The sequence below is a fragment of the Brachyhypopomus gauderio genome, chromosome 13 (genome assembly GCF_052324685.1).
Source record: "Brachyhypopomus gauderio isolate BG-103 chromosome 13, BGAUD_0.2, whole genome shotgun sequence".
In the NCBI taxonomy this organism is placed as follows: Eukaryota; Metazoa; Chordata; class Actinopteri; order Gymnotiformes; family Hypopomidae; genus Brachyhypopomus; species Brachyhypopomus gauderio.
In genome coordinates, this window is record NC_135223.1 from 22339275 (window position 1) to 22367050 (window position 27776).

At 39.7% G+C, this 27776-nt stretch overlaps 1 long non-coding RNA gene across 2 annotated transcripts in view; it reads left to right on the top strand.

The window, feature by feature from the left end:
• Positions 1–857: 857 nt before the first annotated feature.
• LOC143474338 (uncharacterized) overlaps positions 858–27776 on the top strand; it is a 120535-nt gene continuing 93616 nt past the window's right edge. The window contains exons 1-4 of one of the 2 annotated variants that reach the window (XR_013120739.1): positions 858–1082; positions 1923–1989; positions 2434–2765; positions 3771–3987. This is a non-coding gene — a long non-coding RNA (uncharacterized LOC143474338). Of the gene's footprint in view, positions 1083–1922; positions 1990–2433; positions 2766–3770; positions 3988–27776 lie in introns of those variants that run through there. The other variant, XR_013120740.1, reaches the window with a different exon arrangement.

Consider the following 27776-nt stretch of genomic DNA (forward strand, 5'->3'; position numbering starts at 1 on the left):
CTGTCTACAAGGTGTCGATGTTGGAAGGAAAATATGTTGCTGTGAACTGCTGGCAACTGATCTTTAAGAGAGGTGACAAGAAGACTGCAAAATGGCTGTCATTGCTCAAGATGGGCAATGACATCATTACGTTGATGGGACATTCAAGGTGATACTGGCAGTCTTAGAAACTCCCCCAGACAATCAATCCTTCTTATGGCATCACTAAGCCACCGATGTCACCATAATCTACTTTTAATATTAGCCATGAGCACATTCAATGAGTGTGCTTAAGGTGGGAGTTTTTTTCTTATGTTGACTTGACAGCCTGAACTCATAGGTCCAATGGTGATAAGTGTGCATGGATTATAGTGCAGTCCTCATTTTATGTATCCTTAGGGTATCCTCATTGCATTTATCTTATGATGACTCTTTTAAGCCAGCCTTTCTTTAATTTGATCTCCTTGATGATGATAATTGGATTCTGACACATTTTGTGCTTTGTATTCCCTGAAACAATTAGTACTTAACAGTGCAGTTTGTCAGCTTTAATCTGAGAGTATGTATATCTACACCTAGTAAACCATATATGCATTTCAGCCTATTTCAGTGCAAAGTAATGTAGTTACATAATGTACTTACATCAACACTGAAAAATTGAATTGCATGTCTTCACCAGTTATGACAAAAGAATGTGAATTACTATTTTAAATTGCAAAATGATCATATAAACTGGTAGATATCCCAAGATGCTAGATTGCTTATATCAATGTTGCATTACGTTTGGATAAAACAAACACACATTCTACAATTTTACCACCCTTCAGTATTGGAAATGGGATGTTCCATATAGGTCAGGGGTCACCAAATGGCGGACCGCGGTCCGGATCCGGACCCGAACGCCGTCCTGTCCGGACCCAATCTCAATCCCGATTAACTGGATACGGACCCAAATGCCAAAAATATTTTTTTATTTTTACGGGAGACTAAATTTTAAACCGGAGCATTTATTTCAGGGCTACTGGAAAAACACTCCGTGACGAGTGTTACTTTCGCCCCCCCGCTCAACAACTTACGTTCGCCACCGCCGACCCGGACCTCAGGTCAGAGCTATCTGCCAAAATGAGACCGCGAAAATATATAATTGATTACCCCTGATATAGGTCATAGCATTTGCCTAAGGGTGCTACCTGGTACAGCTATAGAAACAACTAAAAATTAGCAGTGGTTCTAGGACAGTTCTACGGAAATCCTGAAGGGTAACCTTCATAATGTGGCTTGTTTGGGGGACGTCATATGCTGCTTTTCAACATGTTGAGGGACGCAAGATTTTATGTATTCTGCACAAATGCATATGTATGCATGCCTATTAGTAGGAATTAACTGTGTAACATGCAAACATATTGTATTGTGCTCTTGTTTTGACAAGTACATTGTCATTATTTTGCATAACATTAAACGAGGTTCCAAAGTACCAATCCATAATTATCTATAACCTGGCATCAGATAAGAAGGAAATGTATCTGCACCTCACAGTTTGTTACTTTGCTTCATTGCAGCAGTTTACATTTCTTCATGCTGTGGAATCATGAAGTCTCTATTTTTACCCTTTCCCCTTCAAAGCTTGGGCTGAGTGCAGATGGCACTATTATTACTAGGCTGAAATGAGCCCTAATGATTGATGAGAAGCACATCCCAATCAATGCAGGTTGCATGATAAGTGTTTACTGTGCCGATTATGGCACGGCTGTGCTAGGTAGAGTGGCACTCCTTGTAATATAATCAGCACCTTGCAGCCCGAGCAGATGTCTCCTCAAGTCTTACTATGACCCTGAGAACACACTGCACTGTGCTCTGATTATTAATCATGTAAAAAACGTAGCCCGATTTCAAGATGTCTCATGTCTCCTATTGATCGGCGATTATTTTCTTTGCAATTTCAGAATGAACCGAAGGTGCCTGGAAATGACGCCGTTGATATAGTAGAGAGAGGAGAACAGGCAGGCTTAGGTGAGTGTGATGTATAGAGTGGAGTAAGTAGTTCACGCTCATGAGATGAAGTCATCTGATTGGTATTAGAGTAATACAACCTACACTACTTTATTCAATATTCAAGATTATTTGTGGTCATTTATCAGTTATAGCTTTGGCACTGTACTGTACTCCAATCAATATATACAGATTTAAATAGGAATAAAAATACCATTTCAAAATATTATAAAAGACTAAAATCATAATAGAACTCTATATTGATACTTAACACTGTATGTAACACTGACATTTTAACAATCGCACACAATTCGATAAACATTCAAATTAATCTGTAAATACAGAAGAGAATGTTCATGTACGATAGAGTAGTGGTATTGGATCGTGTTGTGGTACTGTTGAGGCAGACGGCCTGTGGATGAGAACAGTTCCTGAATCTGCGGGTGTGAATCTTCCTCCCTGAAGGGAGCAGGGTGAACAGTCCTTGAGCAGGGAGAGGGGACTCCTGCGTGACGCTCCTGCCCTTCATCTCACACCTTTTGATGTAGATGTCCCCTAAGTTCAGGAGACAGGTAGCAGTGCTCTGTTGGGCGGTTTTCACCACTCTGTGAAGAGCTTTCCTGTCCGATGTGGTGCAGCTGCTATACCACACTGTGATGCAGCAGGTCAAGATGCTCTCCGCTCCACATCCGTAGAAGGAGGAGAGTGTTGGTGCACTCGCCTCAGCTCTCTTCACATTCCCCACAACGTCAAGTCCTTGATGGGGGTCTTAAAATGGCAGATGTGTTTGGGACCAGGTAAGGTTCTGAAACATGCAGCCTCACAAACGTAAAGTTGCTTAGCATTTTCACTGCTGTACTGTTCAGACTGAGGTATGTGTGCATGTGAGTGTGTGAGTGTGTGTGTGTGTGTGTGTGCATGTGAGTGTGAATGTGTGTGTGTTTATGTGTTTATGTGTGTGTGTGGGCGTGAGCATGTGAGTGTGTTTGTGTGTGTGTGTGTGTGAATAAGTGATGCACGTTTTCCTAAAATGGACCACCTTCTCCTGTCTTGTTTATGTTCAGGATTGTTGATTTTGCACCATTCCACTATCTGTCTCACATCATCTCTTCAGGCTATCACCTCTCCTTTGGTAATGAGACCTACCCCTGTGGTGTCATCACCAAACTTGATTAAGTTGCTGGGCTGTTTGGCCATTGAGTATGTGTGAATAGTGCATACTTCAGTGGGCTCAGTACACAACCCTGGGTGAATTCTGTGTTGGTGCTGATGGGACTAGGGAGTTAGTTATGGATCCTGACCACATAAGACCGATGTGAGACATCTGGTTTCGACCATAAGCGTCAGTGTTCTTCTTTTACTTCTTCTTATCATACAGTCATTATTTTTGCCCTTACTTTTGTCTATAGTGTATTACTGCTGCCATTATGTTCTACCGATTCATTCAGTATCATTTGATTCACAGTGGAAACAGCCTGTCAGTCCAGTCCGTCAAGCATGAACTTTCCCCAAGCCCCTCAGCTCAACTCAATTTCATGCATTCTGTGTTTTTCCTCTATTTATTACGCGATTCCAGCCAGGTGTGTGTAGAAGCAGAGGTGGTGGCAGACTTTAAACTTCCTCTACGAGGAAGTGTCTCTAAAATAAGCCCAGGCTTGCCCAGCTAGTCTTGCCTCCCACATCCAGAAAGCACAGATGGCAGATGGCCGACACTTCTCATACCTTAAGCAAGACCAAAGCGTCCTCGCCTGCTGAAGTGTTCCGTGTCCTTGCTGACCATTTCTTGTTGGTATCTTTTGCAGAGAACCCACCACAAACAAATAGCTTCAACAACTGAGAGACTGAGATAGTGGATAGGGCTAGAGGTCTGGTTTCATTTTTGTACTGTGGCAGTAGTGTGACTCTTCTGTCCCTGTAAAATAACGTGGGGGAAAAACTTGTCATCTAAAACACGCCGACATCAGCTGCATCTGTTTAGGCCCAGAGACAATATTCTTGCAAGATCACTTTGGTGGGACACTGAGAGCCTTAAAAGACCTGAGAACCTGAAAGGATTTTGTTGTTTTTTTTTTTTTGTAATAAATATTCATTGATTACTTGAGAGTGTTGTTATAAATTATGGCTGGTCTTATTTCATGCATAACAACAAAAGGGAAGCTATTCGTGCCATTATTTCAGAAATGTTCCTTGTCAAAAAATAAATAAAATTATAACTTCATATAGGCCTAACACAGTGCATGAATTGCAATGTAATATGACTTTGGCAACAGTAGTGTTTACATTTTTATTTATTTTATTTATATCCATTTGTACAGTCCAACTCTTCTAAGGCTGATTTCTGATAAATTTGCATGTACACAGTTGCTCTGAATGTTTATGCAGTTCCATAGCAGAAATAAGGAATCTCATTAGCTTATTCATCCAGATATGATTAATCCCTATATCTGATTTCATAAAAGGTTATGACTGCATGAATATGTTTACTACGCCTGTTTAACACATCATTGGTCTGGAAATGCTTGCGATCCTTAGATGGCAGTATTAAACCACAATAAAATGGCCAGAACCAAAATTTACGACAAAAGTTCCTCCGATGTAAAATATTCAGATTTACCTTAAGCTCATAAAAGCCACAAGAAGAAGTGTTTCAAAGTGATTTGCCCTGTCTATCCTGAGGTCTCCGTCTTACATAAAATGGAAAGTAGAAGTCCAAATGAACACTGGAGTGACTACAAATGAATCTGTAGACAGTGATCAATAATCATGAAAATATGAGTAAATTTCAAAACAGTATTTATTAAAAACGGGGGTGTATTAACTACTGGCAGCTGTGAATGGAAAACCGTCACAGGGGACGTTAAGCAGTCTAAGTGGTGTTCACTCACTGAGGCCTGTTCTAAATGACAGCTTAATTTGTATGGGGCAGGAACTAAAATTGACTTTCTGACTACTACAGGCTTGATAGGACTTGGGTGGATAATTAATAGGTATCTAATGTAACTTTTGATGACTAAGATAAAGGTGTCCCGCGAAAATGGTGTATAATGTACTCCTCAGGAATGCGCAGTGTATAGGCCTGCAGCAGAACATGCATTCACAAAAGTAGGTGTGGGGGCCAGATGGGACTTTCTCCTCCGTGAATGATCTTGGCAAGTGACAATCACTGTCAATGTCTGTGTGACATGGGGAAAAAAACCCCAAAACTCCACAACAGCAAGAGCAAAGTTGCGCAAGGAAAGGAAATGAACTACCAGTCAAAAGTTTGGACACTCCTGACTAAATGCATGTTCTTTTTAGTGAAAAAAAGACATTTTAATTGAATGGATTATGTTTAAATTTTATCATTAGACAAATCTGATTTGGAAAAGGTGTTATATGAATTTATTGTCAACACACACACACACACACACACACACACGCACGCACGCACAATTTTAAATGCACCCTCAGCAAACAGCTTTATTTCAGAATGTTTACTTCCTCACTCTACAAGGTCTCTGCATGTGTGAGAATGTCTTCAGGACTGATGGAGAAGTGTCATAGGTGCTGCGTCATGAAGCGGCATAACAGAACACCAAATGCATGCGAAGCTCTCGTCACAATATAGTTTTTGTTAATTTTTTGTTGATTAGAGCATAATAACATGTTTTCTTTCATTCATTTGGCATCTTCCCTGTTTTTTTTTATGTCAAAAATAATAAAAATAAACAGAGTAGGTGTGTCCAAACTTTTGACTGGTAGTGTAGATATTCTCAATCTGGAGAATGTTGATGTAAAAAGTGAATTTCATTGTGATGCACAGATAGCTTAGTTTGTGTTCATGTTTAATATGCCTTACTATTTAATCTGGTATTCACTGACAATCAACATTTTACATTAATGAATTGTTATAGACAAAAAAAAACCTTTGCCAGGGTTTTACTGTATAAGAATGTACTCAATTTGTTCCCTTAATTAGTTCACGGTTCATGTTCTGTTTGGGACACCCCTCCCCCATTTCAAGGTGTGATCTGTAATGCCCTTTGAGCCAGTTGTCTACATGATTGATGTTCAGGCAAGTAGTTTTATCTCAATTGCATTTTGTCTGTTGATGCCTCCCCTAGAATCTCTATTATTCAATAAAACCTCAAAGTTAAATAAATGGCAACATCCTGTGGTTTAGATTCAATTTTACTGCTGCACAAGAAGTTACTGAAGCTTTTAGATTTTTTTTGTTTATTCATTGTGTTGAAAGTTTACATACCTGAGATGAATAGATGAATTTTAGGACACCATAAACAAATTTTAACATAATTGATATTTGCATACATAACAGCATGATCAATATTTTCCACACCTTTAGGAAGAGCGACAAATATAATAACCTTGGTGCTAATGTTGCCTTAGATGATGTCTCATACTATGGCGTCTCATACATCATACAGCATCACCATTAGTTGGTGCTCCTACCTTTGATGAATATCTCTCTTAGAGTCCAATTAGATGACCCACACCACACAGTGTAAGTTTTGAATGTGAATTATTTAACAAGGTAATATAACATGCATCACTGCTTTTTAACAAGGTGTATAAATGTGAATTATGATTCTAATCTTTGGGAGGTCTTTTAAGTGCACTAGGAATTAGACAGTAAGGCTACAGGCGTTACATGGTGTGACTGACTAATAATATGCTGAATATTCCATGCATGTTGTGCATTAGAATTAGAAGTTAAAACTGTAGTTACTGCATCAATGCTATTATAGACCTGTTAGCTAAGTGAGCTACGTTTTGACAGGGTCCAAACCACTGTATTCTTAGTGTATGTACACTTATACCTGACACTTATACCTCAAACATGGGAGTGACACTGCTAACAGTCAGGAGACAAACACACAGCTCTAACATGTTTTTACTCCATCTTCCCACAACTTGTTCACGGATCATGGAATTCCATTATGTACAACACTGTTTTCCTTGTTAAATGTCAAAGGATAAAACTTTAATTAGTCTAAGCATATATTTAATTAACTTTTGTAGAAGAAGTGGAGACTTGTGCCCTATAATTAAACAAACTGTGCTGACATCTCCATTTCACTAGCTGTTGAGATCTCTGACTAATTCCATCTGGGGATACTATGAATCACTGCAAGAGTCAGTGCTTCATAGGCAGAAACAGTAGAAACATTCGATTCATCCAAACCACTCTTCATTTGCTCATTGATGTTTCTAATCAGATAAACTACCTCAAAATGTCCACATAGTAACGCATACTGAAAAAGTGATTAATTACACACCTTAGACTTTACCACAGATAATTGAGGAACGACTCTTTACATAACATATGACCTCACTAAATAATATTGGAAGTAAGGTTACCAGCCTCTCTGTTCAAGGTCACTGGCCAACTGCAAGCTTCCTTATTACTTCTGTGGCTGACCTTGTCAGAGTCTGCAGAGCAAAGCCTCTTTTGCTGTATGAACTCACTTTCACACAAGCTATTCACTGACATATGGCAGAAGGCATGGCAGCCTGTAGCATTATCAATGGGGCCAATGTGCATAATTGCCTCTGCACGACTGCACTATTTGGCCCAAACCTGTGCTGTCACACAGTTCTTTTTTTTTTTAGTTGTTTTTACATGGGCTAACACACAAAGAGGCAACGGCTGACTCATATGAAAGTGCAATATCAGATGCAGTTGATTTTAGTTGCTGTGCCTGTAGATTTGTATTCATTTAAAAGAATGTTCTTACCATTGAGTGTCAAACTCTGTGGGTACTCTCAAAGATGAGACAATAACAGAGTATTTCACTAAAGTGTTATTAAATGAGATGAGTCTAAAAATGATTTTAGCAAATGTGTTTTAGTTGCATAGCTAATGTAATGAGGCAATGATAAACTTGGCTAATTTTGAGTGCATTTTTATTCAGAGGCCATCAAACTTTTAATCACGTGATCAGACAAAAGTGGTTCATTATCAGATTTTTAAAAACACAATATAAAAATTGTATTTGTAAAGCTTTTGGAGTTGTAAATATTTTTAGAGGCCCTTTAAGTCTTTAGTAGCTTTACAGAAGTCTGGGTTTAGACCTTGAGTAGTAGGCCAAGGGTAACAGTGGCAAGGAAAAACTCTGTAAGCTGGCATGAAGTAGAGGCTTTGAAAGATGAAAAAAGAGAATTCATCTTCGTCTGGGAAAGCTAACAATATAATTAGTCAAATTCAAATAGATTATATAGTGTAAGTATCAGAACAGCCACAACAGAGTCAAAATGTAGCATAGGCAAAAACACAATCATTAAAACAGTAGACCACACAAGCTTAGATTTTAAAGAAACACACCTTTGAAAGTGTAGATAAAATAATCTCATTAAAATGAAGAGCCTGAAGTGTACCATGAACCTGAAGCACTGGCCCCCCTCAATTCCACAATGAATGATGGATCACAATGAAGGCGATAAATAGACTCAGATACTGTGGAGAAAAAAGACATTTAGTTTATATAGGTAGTAGTACTTTGTAATCAGTAGTCATCTGGATGCTAGTTAGTTTAGATATAGTACTGATTAAGAATAAATAATGATTTGGTCTTTTTCTTTCAGAGTGAAAGATATGTTGACTATATTGCAATAAGCTGTTCTGTAGTCCACTGTGGATCATAGTGTATGATAGATCACCCGCCCCCCCCCCCCCCCCCCCCCCCCCACCACCACCACCATTTTTGGGGTTGGTACATTACTACCTAAGGTGCACAACCTTTAAATATATGGTCACTTGATTAATATCAATTGGATCAGATGGTAAACTACTGTAATGGTAAAGCCTGTAAAGGCTATGAACATATGTGCACTTTAACAACAGAGCAGTGATCCAAATTCATAGTCTGACAGAGAATATCTACATTATCTGCAGTATATTCTGACATTTTTTGCTATCCTTTGTAACTTATGACGAAGTATTTCTCCTGCTGTTTTCCACTTTCTTATATTTCCATCCCCATGTTAATTTCTCAAAGCATATCAGGATGTATAAGAAGTCAGACCCTTTCATGGCATGTATGACTGTGAACAATGCAGTTTAACACAAGTTAAGTTTTAGGTACTCCAGACAAAAGCATTTAACCCTTGCACACATTTAATTGTGAATATTTTTTTTTATATTCCTTTGATCAGGGTAATTGTAAACCTGAATGTGTATCACACCAGTGATTTCCTCAAAGCTCAGTCAAAAATAGATGTAGGTATTTATAATGGTACACTGGGTCATGAATAGGTGGCACTGTCCAGAAACCGATGAACAATGAACTAGAGGGTGAAACCTGTTTCACAGATCACAGGTTGGGCAATTGCAGTCTACAAGGTTACAAGAAGCACTGAATCTTTGATTCCAAAGTGCCCTGTGGGTTAGGATAAGATGTCATGGTGTCAAGGTGGCATTAGATATTTTCATGGCAAGGATACTATGAATCTGTCTGTCTGAGACTGGGTGGTACCTGAGTCTTCCAGAATTACACTGGTCTAAAGAATCAAACCCCTAAAAACCGGCAGCAGATTGGTCATTTCAGACACTTGACCTAAATACTATTGAAAACCAGAGATGTGCTGAAGGAGATCGTCCTCAAGTGGGGACTTGGAGCTCTGAAGGGGATAGAGTAGTGTTATTTTTATGGAGAGTCCTTTTAAATGTGTTTTCCCCATTTTGTATTATAAGCATTTATTATAAGCAGTTAAATTAAAATTGTAAAACAAGACTTAATGCAGTAAATGGACACCAAAAAATACTAAATGCAATGCAAATAGGCCAGTTTAGAAGATTAAAAAATGTTACTTTTATCATAATGTTTTTATTAGTCTCACTTTTACCAAGATTTCTGTGCAGTATTGCTTATGAAACAAACTTTGCAAGGTTTCATTTACTGTTTGATTCATTGAACTGTGTCAGTATATTCAATTCTACATACTTTCTCAACAGCTTGCAGGCCAGTTCTGTCTGCAGCCTGACCTTGGCCCTTGATTGTCTATGGCTACTTATAATAAGATGACAACACAATTTCTTGCGTTGTGGACACAGGTCTAATGCTGGCATATAACTCTTAGACAGTTCTTTGTATTTGCTATTTGCCTTGGCTTACACTAATCTAGTCAGCAGGGAGAGCTTATGCCTAGCAGCTCTCGTACATCTAAACAGCAGGTATAAAAAACAACAAACAAAACATCAATTCTTGAATTCTTGCTGTCATTTGCATTATTGTTATCAATGCAGTTCTTCTTACAGTCAAATTTGAATAACCAAGGCATTGTGCAAGCAGTTCTCTTCTGTTTATCTAAACATGCAGCCATTTGCTCAAGGGGTTGGTATTTATAGGCTCAGAAATATACACGGCTTGTTTACAGCCATCAAATCATCACAGCTGTCAAGAAGCATCTTTTGTAGACTAAACCTTTCCTGTATCTGTGTACTCGTAATTGATTCTCTGTTATATCACTGCCGAAATGCCGTTGAGATAAGCAGGTTTCAGCATGCATGGCACAAAAGCCTCAGAGAAGTTGAAAAGACCGTCACATCTTATCAGAAGTTTGAAACACTGGGGGAGAGAGGAGGGAGACCAGGAAAACGAGGTGCTGCTCCTCAGTGCTTTATAGCACTCTGTTACCATGGCAAATGTTCAAAGGCCTGCCAGGTGGAACATACCACAATCATTTTCCACAAATTGATCACTGAATGGTTTGCAAAATTAGTTCTATTTATGAAATTAAATGTATTTCTCTCTTTTTGAGCTCAACTTCTCATTATAGAACGATGGTTTAGATGTTTACTTCATCTGAAATCCAGAGCATAAATGTTCCTGTTAAAAATGGTTGTAAAAATAACTAATGACCTCACAGTTTTACTGGTTTTGGTCAAACTGACAGTGTAAATACACCTTGATTTAAATGTAATGGATGCATTTTCTTCCCACCATGTAAGGCACTGTTTTACTTAACAAACTACAAAATATGGCCATCGCTGTAATTTGCTTATCATCTGTTATTAGTGAGGTCTTGGATCTTATTTTTTAAATTATTCACTTTAAAGTGATCTCAATGCGTTTGCCTCTGATGTCTCTTCAATATTAATAAATGTGAGAACTTTCACAGTAAATATTATAAAATAAGCTATGGCTGCTATACCTGTTCAAAAGTCAAAGTAACATGAAAGTAATGACCAAATTGTAATCATTTCCAGAACACACTGGGAATAAATTAATTTATGAGCTAAAAGATAACTTTCTCACCATTCATATATGTTTTAATTTACGGTATGTTCAAAGGTCAATGAGATTCACAAAAGATATATTCAGTGAGTTTTAGAACTTCAGAATTGCCTAATTACATGGGGTAGTGGGAGCTGATTGCAGCTGATTATGACTAGGGTTATGCCTAGACCCTGCTTTATTATCATTTCCTTGTTCAATCAAGTCAAACATCATGAAGAAGCCAATTATCAGAGTTGCTAAATGCAAGACACAAGTAAATTATACAAGAGGTCCTGATTAACATTAATATGGATGTGATGAAAGTGCACAAATCAAAAAGGCAAAAATCAGAAAGACAGATTCTTAAAATTAGAGATAACCTCCAAAATTCTTCTCTTTCGTGTGCCTACAAGTAAAAATTTAAAATGTTGTATTAAGTTAAAAATAAGAACCTTTTTTCATCTGTCCACATGTGTGTTGTTGATGATTATCAGACTAAATAATAAGATTAATCGTAGCCACAAAGAAGAATTTTTATTTGTAAAATTCAGCAAATATCCTTTGTACAAAAGCTAAAATTTGCAGCATTTCTAATACAAAGTGACCAAATTTAAGATTTACATTTTCCAGTTGCAGCAGTGTTTTACAGGCCTTTTTAGATAATATACACTATATTACCAAAAGTATTCGCTCACCCATCAAAATTATTGGAATCGGGTGTCCCAATGACTTCCATGGTCACAGGTATATAAAATTAAGCACCTAGGCACGCAGACAAACATTTGTGAAAGAATGGGTCTCAGGAGCTCAGTGAATTCCAGCATGGAACTGTGATAGGATGTCACCTGTGCAACAAATCCAGTCGTGAAATTCCACAGTCAACTGTCAGCTGTATGGAAGTGTGGAAGTGTTTGGGCATGATAGCAACTCAGTGACAAAGTGGTAGGACACGTAAACTGACTGAGCGGGGTCAGCGGATGCTGAAGCGCATAGTGTGAAGAGGTCTGCAGAGTCAGTCACTACAGACATCCAAACTTCATGTGGCCTTCAGATTGTCTCAAGACCAGTGCGCAGAGAGCTTCATGGAATGGATTTCCATGGTCGCGCAGCTCCATCCAAGCCATACATCACCAAGTGCAATGCAAAGCGTCAGATGCAGTGGTGTAAAGCACGCCACCACTGGACTTTAGAGCAGTGGAGGTTTGTTCTCTGGAGTGACGAATTGGGCTTCTCCCTCTGGGAATCTGATGTACGAATTTGGGTTTGGCAGTTGCCAGGAGAACAGTCTGACTGCATTGTGCCATGTGTAAAGTTTGGTGGAGGGGGAATTATGGTGTGGGGTTGTTTTTCAGGAGCTGGGCTTGGCCCCTTAGTTCCAATGAAAGGAACTCTGAACGCTTCAGCATACCAAGACATTTTGGACAATTTCATGCTCCCATTCTTTGGGGGAACAGTTTGTAGCTGGCCCCTTCCTCTTCCAACATTACTGTGTACCAGTGCACAAATCAAGTTCCATAAAGACATGGATGGCAGAGTCTGGTGTGGATGAACTTGACTGGCCTGCACAGAGTCCTGACCTCAACCCGGTAGAACACCTTTGAGATAAATTAGAGCGGAGAGTGAGAGCCAGACCTTCTTGTCCAACATCACTGTGACCTCACAAATGTGCTTCTGGAAGAATGGTAAAAAATTCCCATAAACACAATTCTAAACCTTGTGGACAGCCTTCCCAGAAGAGTTGAAGCTGTTGTAGCCACAAATGGTGGACCAACGTCATATTGATATATATATATGTCACTCATATGTGAGTCAAGGAAGTTGAGTGAATACTTTTGGCAAAATAGTAGGCCTATATGTGAAAGAACCACAAAGTCAGACATCCAGATACTCTGTTAGCTGTTAGCAAGGGACAGTCTTGGATGTCAGCCCAGGCCTAAAAGAAAAAAAAAACATCTTAATCAACCAGAACTGAGATCAGGTACTCTCTTTATACTAGGGTGAACCGTGGTTGCTATAGTGTAGTGGTTGTAATTGTTGTAACTCAGTGTTCAATATGTGAATTTAGGTACAGGGTGTTACTTTAGAAGCAGTTTGAAATATTGTACTTTTGAATTCCTCCATGCACATGTAGTTATACACATACAGGAGGATGTGTCAGACAGCTTTTTTTGCCCTTTGGCTTATGTTTCAGATGAATAACAATTCCTCTTTGTCCCCACCTCCAGGACTCTGTGTGGGAGTGTGATTGTTACACCCCCACCCCTGCCAGGTGGCTAATGCTAGCATTGATAAATGGAAAAGGACATGCATTAGCTTAGTCCATATCCCATATGTCTCGCTCTCAGTAATGGCTTCACCTCCTGGTGATCATAGCCCTCTATTAGGCCAGGGACAGAATCTATAGATTTTAGAATACAGTAATACCATCCCTCATGATGGGACCCATACCCTTGTGTGGCTCTACCTCTTCAGAAGCATAGGATATTTACAACAATTTAGTTTCCATTTGTGAAACCTCTAGGAGATGGCTGCTAGAGGTAAAGAGTACAGATGTGGTTTTCAATCCAGAATACTTATTTTTGTTTCCTGTTTGAATGTTCAGCTTTACTTCATTTTATACATAAATTAATTTATTTGTTCCTTACAGTGGCAAAACTGTGGTACATAATTGTTCTCTAAGTATCCTAAAGGTTCCTGGGCTGCTGATCTTGATTGACACAAATGGATTTCACTGCAGTCAAATTAAACACTTTAAACTTCTCAAAACACAATATCCTGAATTCACACGGTGACGTCCCACAAGGAAATGTGTGAGACAGAGATAAGTCCTCAGAGCAACAGAAGCAAATATTAAAAGATTGACACACTCTGTATATGGCTTTGCTAAGTTTGGATTATTAAAAAAAACAACATCACATTATGATTACCATTTATGGTAAATTACTGTTTTCATATATGTATTTTCATAGTTATATTAGAGCTCAATTTTAGAAAGAGTACACAAGAGCTTTTAGAGACCAGAGAAAAGCGACCAGAACACAAGGGCTCGTGAGATGGTGCAATGTGATTCATGCTGTTTAAGCCACCATGCTTCCCAATGACATCATGTTGGCCTTGTTCCTGAACGATATTAAACATGGCTATTTTTCTCCACTTACACTAATCATAATCATGATTTTAGACTGTTATCTAAGCTGAAAACCTGTCAAAATTTAAATCAGTGGTTCTCTAAGTGGGGCTGCTAGATCCCTGAGAAAGCCTGTGGAATGATTTGCTATAAATTATAAAATTGTGCTGTATCATTAAAAATACATGTAAAATACATGTAAGTTTACTCATGTATACTTTAGGCCAATACAAACTCGATATGATATTATTGTGACACACGACTTCGCATAGGGTACAACCAGGGCTCTCAAGTTTTGGATTCATGTCAGAGTGTGAGAGTTGTTGACGGGGTGTGGCGAACGTGAGTTGTTGAGCGGGGGGGGGGGGGGGGGGGGGGGTGTTTGTGGAGTGCGACATAGATATGGATCAGAGGTAAATAAACTAGATTTTTTTTTCTCGCCGTGTGAAATCGGAAGTGTGGCGTGTGAGCGTGTGAAGACGGTGGTCAAATGCGTGTGTCACACGCTCAATGCGTGAGACTTGAGAGCCCTGGGTACAACAAACCATCCCTGCTGCTGCTACGATTGGCTTATTAGCCAGCTAGCTAGCAGGCCAGCATGGAGAAATGTTTGAATCAGTCAACATCATCACGTGACCCTAGGCGTGAGCTGGCTAAATTGAAAAAAAGGGGAAAATGTGACAACAGTTATATTGAGTTTGGTTTTACTGAGAACAGCAACAGGAGGCCAAAATGTGTCATGTGTCTTCAGATGCTAACAAATGAAGCCAGCCAAGCTAAAGCAACTTCTAATTACAAAGGATGTCATACATCACTCCGAGAATGGAGAAACTGCTCTGAGAGACATGCCCACCCATCTCATAAATTGAGTTACTGAGAATTGGTGAGAAAAGAATGTGATGTAGGAGCCTAATGCAAATATTCCAATCAAAATATTCTGAATAGACATAATTACTATGATTTTTTTCTAACACTGTTATGATAACTACAGTTTTGATTCATTCTGAGAGTTCTGCCACTGATTTGAATAAGGAGAAAGTGCATTATTTTAGAGTTCAAACACAAAATCAGCCTTAGACTGGTCATTTTAAACCTCTGGGTTTATTATAACTATGTATATGGTAGTCTCTCTGCTGTTCATTTTCTAAAAGCTTTTATGATCAATTATTTGTTTAAAAGTTTAAATGCGTGTGAAGACGGTCAAATGTGTGAGACTTGAGAGCCCTGTCCATGGGTAATATATGGTATTAACATGTTTTAAACTGAAATGTTTTTGTTCTGTTTATCCTATGCTTAAGAATATGCTGAATCCATGATAAAATTGGGAGGGGATTCTTGGAGAATGTTCTCCCCTGTAAGGGGTTCCTGGCACCACAACATCTGAAATCCCTGGGGTTACGTCATATTTGGTTACTACTGCTTATTTCAGATACCTTTTGTAGTTTCTTGTTCAAATGCTCTGAATACCTACTGATACCATCAATGAGGATCAGAATGATTTTGCATTTCAGGCACGTGTGTGGCCCTGGGAAGGAGGTCAACTATCCTGGGTGAGCAGGGCTGTGGGTCTTTATGCTGCTGCAGCTTTACAAGCTCCGGTCGTTTTTCTCAGGGCCATGATTAATTGGAGCAATGAGGCTCATTATGAAGATTAAGGAGTTACGGGAAAGTTATTGATCATTGTCCCTTAAATAACCCTAAAGTTACTTGTCTTGCATGTGTGTGTGTGTGTGTGTGTGTGTGTGTGTGTGGGTGTGTGTGGTGTGCAAGCGCACGTGTGTGTGCACGCTTGTTCAGCACAAAAAAATCAATGCTGGATTTGAAATGATCAACATATTGTGGTATATGCAGCACCATAATTTAATAGCTCGACATATTTAACCTAATTTTTATATTTTTACAGATATTTGCAAATATATTGTCTACGAGTAAGTTTACGTATTGTCATATGGACAATTGGCAATAATTAAACATTTTAGCCTTAGGCAGTCTCAATTTAGTGTTATTTAAATTTTATTTTGTAGGGTATGAACTCTTTATTCAACACAATTCATTAGAATATATATATTTTCCTTCGGAATTCTTTTATTTATTTATTTTTACTATTCCATGACCTATTTTGCCCAATTAATTTTTTCCCCAGTGCTGATTAAAAGATGATTTGAAAGTGGTGTTAGTGGGTGTCACATCATTACCATTCATATCACCATGGTTCTATACTGGCAGTATGCGAAAAAATTTGAGAGATGATATTTAGCAAGCTCTACTCTTAACACTGACCTCACCAGCTGTAGTTATTCATAACCACTAACGAGAAATTACAAGGACTTGCCAAAGAGTTAATGCCATTGTAGAAATTGTATAACACCTAATAATAATGTGGCGATGGTCAATCTAGGGCGCTCCATTCCAGTGGGTAGATAGGAGCATGGTGACAACTCCCAGAATGCCGTGCACCTCTGTGTGGACTTTATTTAGCTCAAATTGTAGCTAAATATGTATGCATTTTAGCATAAATGTGTATGTGTATGTATGAGTTTGGTTCTGCATATTCATATCTTTTTTTTAATGTTTTGCTGTCTCTTGGTGTGTCTCATATTTACTCTACCCCACCTCTTCCATTTTCCAATAGTTTTCAGTTCCCTTTTTTCTTGTTGCTGTGTCAGTTTTTACTGTCAAAGTCAACATATGTTGTGACAAAGCAGCTTTATAAATGCATGGATCCAGATCCCTAATGAGCAAGCCAGGGGCAAATGTGGCATGGAAGAACTCCTTAGGCGGGAATTAGGAAGAAACCTCGGGAGGTCCAACACTCCAAAGGGAACACGTCCTCCATTGGGGGACCCATTAATACCACACTTTATTGAGCTATTTATAGACCAAGTAGTTCCTCTGATGTGGGGCCTCAGGTATTTCAGCTGGATCAGGATGGATGTGAAGGGGCAGTGTCAGCGTGTCCACTGGCAGCGTCAGTGTGTCCACTGGCATCGTCAGAGTGTCCACTGGCATCGTCAGTGTCCACTGGCAGTTCCAGCGTCCGCGTGTCCCCTGGCAGCGTCAGCGTGTCCACTGTCTAATAAAGAGTGATTTCCTCAAGCACAAAATGGCACACTCTGGTATTCTTCAATGCTAATGCTACATTGGTGTCAGAAGTTCAATGTGGCTCCTAAGCTAAATGTAATCAAGCAGGGCATCATTGAACAGTGCTGACTGTTACATTTGCCCCATATTGAACGGGTCCAGCCTCCTGAGAGTAAGCTGGCTGGCTGGGGGAGATAGTAAACAGAGCGGCAAGGAGAGCAGCATAATTTTTATCATCAAAAATATTGATATATTGATGCTGAAAATTTTGAAAAGGTAAAATACTTGTACTATCAGTACTACCCATATCAAGTGTGCATTCCTGCTTGTGCTTTCTTTCTCTGCTGTGATAACAATGATGTCTCCATAGCAGTGCAATTTGTAATGCTAAAATTGCAACTGTAGCAGTTCACAGACTTTTTCGCCCGTCTTTGTTGACATAGAAAACAGCAGGAGTGCTGCGTGGACAAACTTTGGCAAATAAGGCTTGAGAGACATAGGACATGGGAAGCCAGTATGGGAACAGTGCTTCAGAACAGTTCCAACTAAAGCCTAGTCTAGAAGCAAAACAAGTCACAAGTCATAGCAAAGCTTGCCATTTAATACTGGTGAATAACCGTGTGTATAGAGATACAATGACAAGTATTCCCACAGTGACAAAGCAATGTGGATGAGTAGTAGTCCACTCCTGGAGGAACGATAATATCTGTTATTTGTGACTGGCTTTTTCGACATGTTTTAGCACTGCGGTGCAGCTGGTGTAAAAGGGTTGATTAACATAGGTGTGTTTTGCTTGGGACTTGCTGGAGCGTAGTTACCATGTCTACTGTAAAATGGTCTTAGAATTGACTTAATGGTGCTAACGTCAAACGTAGCCAAACTTAGAGGCAGACCTGTACAGAGAGTTCCACTAGTTTAATGGTATCTGCCTTTTTTAGCATTACTGAAACATTTACCATGTTGTCTCCAAGCTAATGGCAGCTAAGCTAACTTAAAGTTACTTCAAAGCATACAATAATGGCCTCAGCATTTATTGGTGTTGACAACTGAATGTTCCTGGTGTTCATTTAAAGAATATTGAATTTGGTTTTTAGGTTACATAAATTTTTCATGCCACTCTATCCACACTGATTAAGTGAACATGAGCCCCCTTTTAGTTTAGACTGAAATACACTTCCACTTGCTTCAAACGTTTCATGTTTTTTTATATTTGGTGTGAGTAGTCATTGTTAACATTAAGTAATGTTGCTACGTTGATATAAAACTGATCAGTTTGTGGTCATGGTCTGGTGGTTAGGGAACTGGTCTTGTGACTGCAGGGCCGTGGCTTCGATTGCCAGGCCCCAGGCCATGACTGAGGTGCCCTTGAGCAAGGCACTTAACCTCAGCTGCTCCCCGGGTGCGGGGCTAGGGCTGCCCACCATGATCACTAGTGTGTGTGTTCTCACTGCACAGATGGGTAAATGCGAAGGACAAAATTTCGATTGGTGTGAAAATCACAATTGACAAATATGGCACCTTTACGTTTGTTTGAAGTTTCACATTAGTCAGGGTTAAGGGTCAGATGATCGAGATGCTACAGCAGAAGTGCATGGGAACCTCTTCTGCACAGCTGGTAGTGGCTGCTGGGACTTGTAGTTTGTTGGAAGCCATCGCTGCAACGTGGCTGTGTTTGGCACCAAAGGGGAAAGCTGGCAGCATTCTTAGTCTAGCAGCTGCTACCCGAGGGGCTGAAGCTGAAGGGCGGGTGGAGAAGTGTGGTGGTGGAGGAACTGAGCGTGTTGGTTCAGCGAGCACACCTGCCAGCAGAGGGAGAGTCAGCTGGAACACTTCCTGTACGCGTTGCGGCCGGAGGAGCTAACGCGGCATGTGCAGCTAACTGTGCTGGCCTGCTTCCTAACAGCTGCCAAATGGCACGTAGAGCATCTTCGGGGAAAGATGCCACAGAGAACAGCACAGTGCTAGATGGTGGAGGAACGAGATGGAGCTTCTGCGCTGTTAGAAGAAGAGCATCTTTGTGGCCATAAAGACCAGATGCAGAGACTGATGCAGCACAACATCAACACTGGCAATACTGCACGGATTTGGCTCAGTTCCCACAGACAGTGAGGTAGATAGGAGCTGTGGGAGTCATTCAGCCATTGAATGGCCCCTGGCCAATGCCAGTGGGTCTGGCATATCTTTGTGGATTATTGATGGCTCAACACTGTTACAGAGCCCAACACACCCTCTCCTGTGGATTCATGATGCCGTGTATCATGTTGCTGGCACCACATGGTTCATCTCGCTGGATCTATGGGATGGATATTGGCAAGTGATCCTTGTTCTCACTGCTAGAGGAAAGGTGTTCACTCTGGACACAGGTTTATGGCAGTTCACAGTGAGGGCTATGTGCTACCGGAATTGTGTCAGTATATTTGCATGACTACATCAGCGCACAGTGAAGGGCTGTAATGCCATGGAGGAAGGAACCTGTGTATGTGTTGTTTGTTGCTCTCTGTGCTCAGTTACGTGAGGCATCATTACTGGCATTTCACAGATTGAATCAAGGCACTGCAGTGACTGTCACTGAAGAATACTGCCACTGCAAAAGCATCAAGGATGGAGCAGATGCTGCTGAATGCAGTGCCAGTGCTGGTTGCTCTCACGGCACTTGACACTGTGAGCTATGAGGAGTCCTGACATGGCTGGCGGAGGATGTAAAGCTTTCCTGGGCATGCAGATTGCACGTAGAGGGACGAGAAACAGGTTGGGCAGATGTGAGGTTGCATGGCCCATGAGAACAGTGGTTCTTCCTGTCCAACGCTCAGCAAGCTGCTGTACCGCCTGTCTGAGGAGCCGGTGTCTGGGCAGCATGTTTGGCAGTTGCTAATGCTGCACAGCTTGACGAAAACTGCTGAGCACGCTAAGTGTCATGGGGCATCTTGTTGTAAGTAAGACCAGCAGTTGCAGCAGAGCGCCCCATGGCTGGATCCACCTTCACGCATCAATCATGTCTTTGTTTTCAGCTTCCGTGTGCTTTGTTGTTTTCATTTCAGTTGTCATGCCCATGTCACTTAGTTCTCCACCTCTGGTTATTAGTTACACCTGTGTCTAATTTAGTTCCTCATTAGTCTTACAAATAGACTCTTGTCTTCCCTTGTTTTCTGCTGGTCATTATTTCCTAGCCTGTCTAATTGTTGTTGTATAGCCACTGTGTGTCTTACAGCTTTTCAGTTGTGTTTCTTGTGTTTGTTTTTGTTAATCATGACTCTTTGTGATATCCTCGTGGGATCTGCCATTCTCAAAGTTTTGGGGGAAAAGCCCCTAGTGATCCAGTTACTACAAGAACCACCGTTGCCTTCACCTTTCGTCCCGTTTTCTAACCCTTCTCTCAGCTCTAGGTTTTTTTGCAACCTTTTTGTGTTCCTTGTTCCTGATGTTGTCTTCATTTGGGAGTGTTACTTCCGTTACTATGCGGCCACTTTTTGCTGTTTGTTTGATTATATCCAGTTGGTCGGCCATTACCATTTTGTCGGATATATCTGGAAGTCCCACAGGATCTTAGCCTGGTCGTTCCCCACCACTTTCAGGGGTGTATCCCACTTTGACCTTGGAACTTCCTGCATGTTCTTAGCATAGACGATTCTGCGTACTACGCCAGCCGCTTGGTTATGGTGTTCCATGTATGCTGTGCCTGCTAGCATCTTGCATCCTACTGTTATGTGCTGGATGGTCTCTGGGGCATCTTTGCACAGCCTGCGTCTGAGGTCCTGCCTGCTGTGGTCGATCCAGCCTCTATTGATCTGGTATTCAGAGCTTGTTCTTGTGCAGCCATGAGTTGTGCTTCCATGCTGTCTTTCAATACAGCCTTTTCCTGTTCCAGTCATTATACAGAATATATTGAAATAAAACAAGATAGCATAGCATGTATGTATGTACGTTATATATATATATACAGTATATATATATATACACACACATACATTATATATATATATATAATGTATGTGTGTGTGTGTATATATATATATATATATATATATATATATATATATATATATATATATATATATGTGTGTGTGTGTGTGTGTGTACATAATTAAAAACAACATCAAGAATACAAATCTTTCTCTCAGGAACTGCAACCCACTAGAGCTTTCAAGAGATTGTGACTATTTCTATTTGTGTCAAAAATTCTTATTAAATCAAGGGTGACAGATTATTGGATGGAATGTCTGGTGCCTCAGATATGGGGAAAAATTTAACTCGTCCTCTGAGCACCAGAAGTAGAGTATGACTGATCGAGTGGAGAGAGGATCCATTTTCAAGAGCTGCACATATCTAGGAACATCAGGGACAATCAGTTCAGCCTGAACCCCCCAATTACTCCTGAGAGATGTCAGACAAACCAACTGAGTGGATCAGCACCTGCTCGTACTGGTGTGAAAGGTGCAAACCTGTCAGTCAGGGCTGCATGTTCTAAAAGGACCTGCTAAGCTAATGCTCATGGAGTCCAGAACTCAGCAGGCAGAATAAAAAAAAGTCAATTTAAGTTTGAGGCCGATTGCAGTACATATCTACTCCTTGAATGAAAGGCATGTTCTTAGCATGCTAATGATGAGGTACCGAGCGCATCATGCTTAGAGTTGGCATGGGGGCGTTCTGAGCATGTCCATGTGATAATGAAATAGCAGGGTGCATGTTCACACAGCTTATCACGCCTCACCAGGAGTGTGTTGCTAGCGCTTTTAACACCACCACAATGAAAAGAAACATCAACTACAGTAAATGCTGTTGGTGAGTGTGCTGCAAATAGAATGGGATATTTAATACCCATAGGAACTTTTTGCAAAAGTCCTTTTTACCTTCAACCATGTTGATCAAGATGTTCAGTTTTGCTAATGCTTTTGATTATTTAGTAACTGCATAAACTATGACCTCACACATTTGAAATAAAGTTGGTCATTGACATGTTAACATTGTAGTAACACTGCAGCTGCTGGTATAGTACACCAAAACAGTATCACATGTACCTCATCTGTTTAGGCATAAATACATGATCTGTAGCCTTCCTGTCAGGGCATCTTCTAACATAGACAGAGTAATGCTATGTTATCTTGGGGTCACCATCCACGCTGTCTGCTGTCATGCTAACTCATTCACTCCACACAGTATTAATTTTTGTGTCTCAATTGTATCTGCCAGGACATCTCACCATATCAAAACATGAACCACAAGATTCACTAACAGTTTAGATTTTTAAGTGAGTCCAATATATATATATATATATATATATATATATATATATATATATATATATATATATATATATATATATATTTTTTTTTTCATTTTCAATATACTCAATACAAATGACAAAAGAAACACTTAAGTCTCAAATCTTAAAAGCACAACAGACACTGATATGCATTATAATAAGATTTCTAAAAAGATAGCTCATGATGTCTGTGCCCTTCTGAGGCAATACTATTGATATTAGTGAATTAAGGCCTGTTGCTCTACTGCTAGCTCTTTGTAAGGAGCTCAACAAACAAAAGTCTAATCTCACTAATCTACAGGTGGGTTTGTGCTGCCCGCCTGGCTGTAAGGCTTGGCGGATATAGATAAGCAGATTCATTGACATCTACGACCGAGCTCCCTCTTCATTCACAGACCCCATTACGACTTATTGATTTGTAGGCTGAAGTTCATTTGAACCACAGAAACCACAAATAAACATGAAACTAAATTTATCATGCAACAATCAGTTAGATTTTGTATCTCTTTCTTACAAAGCTTTCTACATGTGCTGAATTTTCTTTAAAGTATGATTTGACCATTTTTTTAATTCCAGATGGATGCTTTTTATTACTGTGTGGATAACATTTGGAGTCAGATTTGTATTTTAAATGTCATGTTCGTATAGCCCAATTTGTTTATAGTGATCCTTGCAAAAAGAAAAAAAAGAAAAGAAATATTTTAATTTTGTTTGTTTAATGATATATATTCAGTTCTAGTCCCTTTGTTATAGCTCAGGTGCAAATCTTGCTTTTTTCACCTGTTGTATTTTCAGTAGACTAACACTGATTACAGTGAAAGACACAGTAACCAGTGAAACAGTAAGTCAATTGCATACTGATACAGGAATATGCTGAGACTTTCCATCTCTTCATGTCATGTATGGACAGTGGCATAAGTAATCTCTCATGTTTTCAAACCAGTAATGCTTTTATCAGTCACCAGGACATGTTTCTGTTTTCAGAGTTGTTAAGGTCATTGTCAACCAGGATCTTGTGTGTCGAACAAGTCATATCTGTTAATGTTACTGCCTAGCCATTATTTCTCCCACAGGGACGGTGAGCTGCCTTATCAGGTGTTGTTATCAGAGACACTGATGATTAATGAACATACAGTGATGGACCCTCAGTGCCTGCTGTCACAGTTTACCTGCTCACAGTGAGAAGCACTGAAGGGGATAAAATGGAAGGTTATAGTAAAAAAAAATGAGAGCATCTGTGTAGTAATCTACCATAGGAGGTTTTTTAGAGGGGGAAGGGACAGAATGCTAGTGTGGTGTCTGTCAATATACTGTGAACTGAAATAACTGTGATGCGTGATGTAGTTTCAATTTTTTTTTCCATTTTTTTGCAACCAAGCCTTTACTTTAATATCTAATTCATCCTAGCACTTTCCACCAACTGTGATAGCTTTCAGCACGGCCTTAATTATATGCATGACTGACAACTTGGTGATTTTCTTTAAAACTGTTTCAAATTAAAGAGAGATAAGATAAGGAATTATATTTGAGAGCAGTTATCAAACACATCTATTTTGTGCTGGCTACTTTTTGTCTTGAAAGAGGACCATTTTCTCCAATTACCAAATGCATCTCTCTGTCCCTCTCTTTCCAGCATGCTTTTTGGAATAAAAATAAGTTAGAAGATTGTAGATTACTTTTATGTGGGAGTCTAATTTGTAATTGAAAGTTTTATCAGAACTGATTGGGTGGCTGGAACATCATAATGAAAACTGGGTGACTCATGCTAAAAGCAGGCCAGAATTATAATCAAACATGTCAATGTTAATTGCACCGTGCCAAGATTTTCCATTTCTCAAAAGAATGATGTGATTTCTGGTCAGTGGTAATTATTTAAGATTCACCAAGTTCCAGCTGCCCTCTGTCAAAGCAGGTCCGTGGATTTAAGGTCACACATTAGAAAGTATTCATATTTTAGGACTTAGGATAGCATATGGGCCTAAAGGTTTCTGTGATGGTAGAACGGATACACCTACTTGTTAAACTACTTTGTTTAAATGGGTAGCGCCTTCAAAGTTTATGGATCAATATCATGAATCGTATGCTCTCACTCTAGAAGCTATTTTAGTAACTACCATAAAACTAATTTGAAAATGATAGTTACGAGAATGGCGAATAAAAGTCAGGAACCTCCCAAGATTTCTTGAATCTTAAAAAGTTTTAGCCTCGGCTTAAGCGGAAGCTCATTTGTGCTAGCAGGCGTGCCAGCGTTAGCCTCAGACTAAGAGACCTTCCAGCTCCATGGAAAGAGCAACATGAAAGACGCTGCACCTCAAAGAGTCCTTCTGGCAGCTTTATTTCCTTCATCACAGTTTGCACACACTTTATCTACCTCCTTTTCCTTAACACCCCATCCCAGGATGGCATTTCTCTGCTGGGCTATAGGATTAGAGTGAAAAGCAAAGCAGCGTGCAGCCTCTATTCTTGCACATATAAAAGGAGCAGGCTAAGCTTTTATACACCAAATCAAAATCTCACATCATTTGAGATTTGACATAAATCCATTCTACCCCATACAAAAGCCAGACTCCTTTGTGCGCTGAGTGATATTGCAGTGAATCTCATTTCATTGCTTATTGATGCTATACATACTTGCCTCCATGTAGAAATCAAACATTAGCAAAATTAATTTTCAGCATTCTGTATCGAAATTAATGACGCTGGGTGATTTATTTGTAGAATACAAATAGAAATGAACCCCCCACCCCCCCCCAAAAATCTCAAGCAATTCAAAAGCTACTATGCCATTTCATCAGCTGTTGTTCTGAATTACAGTTAAACTTATTTAATAGAGTCCACAGTTCTGCACTCAGTGACTGAATGCTGTGTCCTTGAAGGAAGATCCTTCTTTCCTCTGTGTACCTTTTGCCTGTTTTGTCACCCAATCCCCTCAATCGCATCGGGCAGATTTTCTAATATCCATTACTTCCACTGAGGTCAGTGCAATCCCACTGGGCCTGCCAAAGACTTGGCAGGTGCCGATAAGGGCCTCACTCCAGACACAGTAATAAGTTAACAAATCCGACCATGACCCAGAATCCTCACCACCTATTTCCATAAAGTCATTAAAATACACCTGGTGTCCTTCTGGGAGAGAGGAGTAAGGGGTCGCAATACCACGTGTGTCTCGGATCATTCACCGAAAAATGTAAACTAAAGATGGAGTGAACTTCGAGCATAACAGCGAAAACTGCTATGTAGTTTTAACCTGCTTTAAGTGTGTGATCTGTCTCCACCTTTGCACGTAGGGTGGTTTTGTGCATGGATTTGTGGCAAGTAAGTCTCTCACACAGATTTTCGTTTTCGGGATCAAAGTAACCCTCCATCCTTTTCTCTGACCCCCCAACAGAAAGTATCAGCAATGCTGATTCAGTAATTCCTGGGGATAATGTCACAGCCTCCCTCTCTGTTCCCGGCCCTTTTCCCAGGCTTAGCCTGCCAATCACTCTTCGGCTGCATTCAAGTGGCAATAGTGTTAATGATTCATTTCCCTTGTAATCCCTGCTCAGCCTGATAGCATTTGATGGCTACCATTATTTGTGGATGTTTGTCATTGTTTGCTCTGCTAAAGTAAGCCCAAACGATTTAGCCAGTGAGCCTTTTAGTGCATAGAACAACCCACAGGCCAGGGCTGGTGGGTAAGACTTATGAGCAGTGCCATAATGCTAGAAATACGCAGTAAACTCTGATTAGTGCAGTTGAGGAGGCCCATAATTTTTCAGGATTTAAAGGACAGTACATGTGCTACCCATTCTAATTTTAGTAGGGAAAGCTTATAGTGCTTTAACTAGTCACTAATGTATCCATTAGTATGTAGGATTTGTGATATTCACAGTCTGACATGCCACCCTGGCACATTATTTATCTAGTTTCAAGTTGTTTTTTTTCTTCTTCTTCTTCAAGTTTCCATTGAAATTGCACAAATTTGATAGATTTGCCAAAGCATATTCAAAACAGCAAGGAGTGTCTGTGAAGTGATTGGTTCATATTCAAGCTGATAAAATTCTCTTAGTTTCATTTTAAAGCAATCTATCAGTTAAATTTATCTATCTCAGTTAAATTATCTGAATACATAGAACTGAAATACGATTAGTAGCTTGTAGATGCAACAACCGACAGGTCAGTGTAGATTGTTGTACAACAGTGGAAGTGAGTCACATATTTTTATTACACACACATTACAGTTCCTGAATTTTGCTTTGCTCTACAGCTCCCTCTGTAGCATATTTCATTGGTGACAGCTTGGAATATCAGTTTACTCAAATTTGAGCATTAAAATAGGGAGAATTTAAAAATATATATTTTTTTCTACATAATAAAAATGCACATTAATTCAAAATGTGATGTAATTGACTGATGGAGACACATCACATATGCAATCTTAACAGATTCTGCACATTTTATCTTCAGTATAAGAGCATTCCCACCCTCATAAAGACATCGGATAAAGTGGCCCTGGAGGGAGAAGGAGGTAGTAACTTTCATGGCGCTGTAAATCTGCCTAATCTAATGATTTGGTTCACCTGCAGTTGCGGTTTGATATGTCATTGTCCCCGCTTTGTCATTTCAAGGAGATGTAGCTACAGCACACTGCTTTTCCAACCCAGATGTTTGATTTATAATATCCTCCATTTATTTTCACATAGCTGATACTTGAGATTTTATATTAGCATTGAACACTCTGAGTTCAAAGCTAATAGTGGTGTGTGAAAGTGCCCTAAAGGTAACTCTGTGCTTGACTGAAGAAGTCGGTCATAACGTGGATGTAGCTCTACCAATTCTCAATTGGTCATGAGACTAATATAGAAAGTTCTTGAAGGAGTTTCTATGTTCAGCCGAGGTTTGAAGCACAGTGACTTCTTGTGACATTACAGAAATGCCACCCGCTGTGAAAACTGCTTTCACCAGCAGTTCCCTGCAGACAACGGCTTGCTGAAACTGCATCAGAACCACACACTCGGAGACATTACTTCGTTTTGAGCAGAGGGTAATAAAACTGGAGAATTCTCCAATGTGCTCTTTTGATTCACTTAATTTAACGGCACTGCTTCATTACTCTGACAGAGGCATCGGTGACTGCTAAAAA